The following is a 2,289-nucleotide window of genomic DNA, read 5'->3' as shown; positions in this document are numbered from 1 at the left end:
AGGGCTAACAACAAGCGGAGTGCAAGGACCGTTGCTGCTGGTGGAAAGGCGTCCGCTTGTCTTCTGCATTGCTGGGCCTGTGATCAGAGACTGAAACATGGAAATAAACCAGTGCCAGACCTCACGCTTCACCGATCCCCATCCGCTTCACGTGCAGCCTGACCAAGTAACAAGTGGAAAGTCAAAGTCAGGTGCCAATTTCCGTCTCTAGCCTCGTCAGACTCTAACAGCCATTGTCACTGTTGAGCCCATGCCCATCTGTCACCTCAATACCTGCCTCCCACCTCCTGGGGAAACCTCGATCCCTTCTGCACCGTTGCCTTCCTGCTTGTCCCCAGCAATGGCACAGGAACTAGAGATCAACTGGCACCACGTGAGTTGGCCTCTCCCTCCACATTTATGACCAGAAATACCGTCACAGCCTGGCAGTTCTACTGCATTTTCTTAGCCAATCCATTCCTCTGTTTGCCTAGGGTTTCTTGTTTGTTTTACAGCAGTCCTTCACTATTTCACAGTTTGACTTTCATGGACTCACTGTTTCGGGGGTTTTCAAAAAAATATTAATTTAAATTATTATTTTTTCTTTGCAAGTAACTTTTATTTTTATTTACAACAGAATTGATGGCTTTATTCCTCCATCTTTACGAATACCTGGCATCAGCATCCAGATGGAAAGTCCGCAGTGAAGTCAAAACCATTCTGCCCCAGCCACAGCTCTGAAAACTCATTGGCTCGGTCTAGTCCCAGTTCCACCACCAGTGACATCAGCACTTCCTCCTCCACTGGGTTGGGATCCATTATAGCTGGGCTCTGGGACCCAGTAGGAGAAAGGGTCCCCACTCCTCCCACCTGTGCTCCAAAGCCCCAGTTTTGCAGAGGCCCGGCTTCCCGAGATTGGTTGGGAGTGGCAGCGGCCGTCCCATGATAACCGGCTATTAAGTTTCTGCAGCTGCGTACTAGCCAGCAGGTGAGGGGTGGGGTGCAGGTTGAAGGGTGGGTGCTTAGTGGGAGGGGTGGCCGTAGGAGAACTTATTGGAGATGGGGATTCCGAGGTGCTAGTGGAAACCCCGCCGGCCTTGGTTCCATTGGAGGCCACTGCCGGGTAATGTAGCATGGCCGCTGCTTTTCAATCTTTCACCCCTAGGTAAGAGTAGGCCAGGGCCTTCATCTCCAGCTTGACGTCCTCCTTCACGGGGGAGGTGCTGCCCTTGACATCCGGTGCAGGGGCCTGGGGAGTTGGCTCAGTAGAATAAGTGCTTGCCTGGCAAGCTCAAGGGCCTGAGTTCAATCCCCATTTCCACACACACAAAAAAAAGACATCCGGTGCAGGCCTCGACACAGTTGACATTTCAGTCTTGGCAGAAGAGGGATGAGCTGGAGGGAGGTGCCGCTGTCAGCTGGAGCTGTTGCCAGAGGGCCTGTGGAATGTGGCGCCTTCCTCTGCCCTCTTACCCTTTGCCGGGAGCGGCCCAGAGCCAACACCTAAATTATTTATCACAGATTTTTTGCTATACTGTGGGATCTTGCCATACTGTATGGTATATGTATGTTGTTAAAATTACGTAGGTTTGGGCCAGGGAGATGGCTCAGTGGAATAAGCACTTCCCTGGCAAGTGCAAGGGCCTGAGTTCAATCCCCGGTACTGCCAAAAAAGAAGAAGAAAAAAAAATTACATGGTTTTTAAGTTTAGGAAATGGTTAAGAACATTAAAATTGTTTTTAAAAGTATGGCAAAGGTTTATAAGAGTATGGGAAGGGTTTAAAAAGGGATATCTATTCCCTGGCAAGCACAAGGGCCTGAGTTCAATCCCCGGTTCCACAAAAAAAAGGGCTATCTATCTATGTATGTCTATCTATATACTAAAATAAATATAACGCCACTACTTCACTGATTTTCTTTTTTCCTTTCTTTTTTTTTGTGGCATCGAGGATTGAACTTGGGACCTTGTGCATGCTAGGCAGGCACTTATGCAGCTAAGCTGTCTCCCCAGCCCAACTTCACTGATTTGCACTTATTGGGGGGGTGTCTGGAACATAACCTCCTCAATAAATGAGGGACCACTGTATTTGTTTGTTCGTTTGTGACCAGTTCAGCCTGCCCTAGGGGCGGGGCTGACCCATCATGTGGTGCCGGGGATCAAACCACCACGGTCCCTGCACTCTTGCCTAAGTTTGCCTAAGCAGGTGCTTTAGACTGCTGAGCTATCTTGCCAGCCCTATTTTGTTTTTGCAACAGGATCTTTGTATGTAGCCCAGGCTGGCCTTGAACTCAAACAATCCTCCTGCCTCA

General features: G+C 49.4%; 1 pseudogene; it reads right to left on the bottom strand.

The window, feature by feature from the left end:
- Nucleotides 1-657: 657 nt before the first annotated feature.
- Nucleotides 658-2,289, bottom strand: part of LOC101561427 — a 39,222-nt pseudogene continuing 37,590 nt past the window's right edge.

The sequence above is a fragment of the Octodon degus genome, unplaced genomic scaffold (assembly GCF_000260255.1).
Source record: "Octodon degus isolate 3935 unplaced genomic scaffold, OctDeg1.0 scaffold00092, whole genome shotgun sequence".
NCBI classification, from domain to species: domain Eukaryota; kingdom Metazoa; phylum Chordata; class Mammalia; order Rodentia; family Octodontidae; genus Octodon; species Octodon degus.
This window is presented reverse-complemented; position numbering and strand designations above follow the sequence as displayed.